Consider the following 764-nt stretch of genomic DNA (forward strand, 5'->3'; position numbering starts at 1 on the left):
AATGAGTAATAAATGACAGGATATATCACACAGGATCTAGTTGAAGTATAATATAAAGGATAAGGCAGCTCACATACATAACAAGAATCTGCAGAAATGTTTCTTATACTTGATTAATTTTTGTTCAAAGATTTAGGATTTATGAAAACATTCCTTTTTAGCCACAGATGCTGTATATTGGCTCTAAATTCATGGTTGTGTTTATTGATAAACAGCCCTTTAAATGTCATCATGTTACACACTGCTTATTTGTGGTCCTGCCTGACAGAGTCTCATTTCTTCTTCTATTTGAAGCTATGCTCTTTTCTGAATTTTTTCCCCTCAGAACCAAAACAGACAGGCTTAGTTTCTGGAAGACATTTCACCTCTTCACCCAAGAGGCTTCTTTGGTTCTAACTGACTGCTGGAAAAAGCAACTTTGAAGCTAATTTTTCATCAGTCGGTTAGAGCTGAAGAAGCGTCTTGGATGGAGAGGTGAAGAGTCTTCAAGAAACCAACAAAGTTTTCAGTTTGCCTCTGTCTAACTGCTATGGATAAGATGACCTGTAGGACTGAGAACCTACATAGACATGTTCCTTCCTTGAACCTTGGTGGAGTAAGATGGAAGTGGAGGAAGGCCAGATTAAGACAAGGCCACAATATAAAAAAACCATCTGCTCCTCTTTTATCACAGACGTAATTACCACAATCCATTTCTCTGAGAAATGAACGATAACAGTAGCGCCTGCAGCTCCTCCACCCACTGCTATCTGCTACCTCACACT

The sequence above is a fragment of the Cynoglossus semilaevis genome, chromosome 10 (genome assembly GCF_000523025.1).
Source record: "Cynoglossus semilaevis isolate Cse_v1.0 chromosome 10, Cse_v1.0, whole genome shotgun sequence".
NCBI classification, from domain to species: domain Eukaryota; kingdom Metazoa; phylum Chordata; class Actinopteri; order Pleuronectiformes; family Cynoglossidae; genus Cynoglossus; species Cynoglossus semilaevis.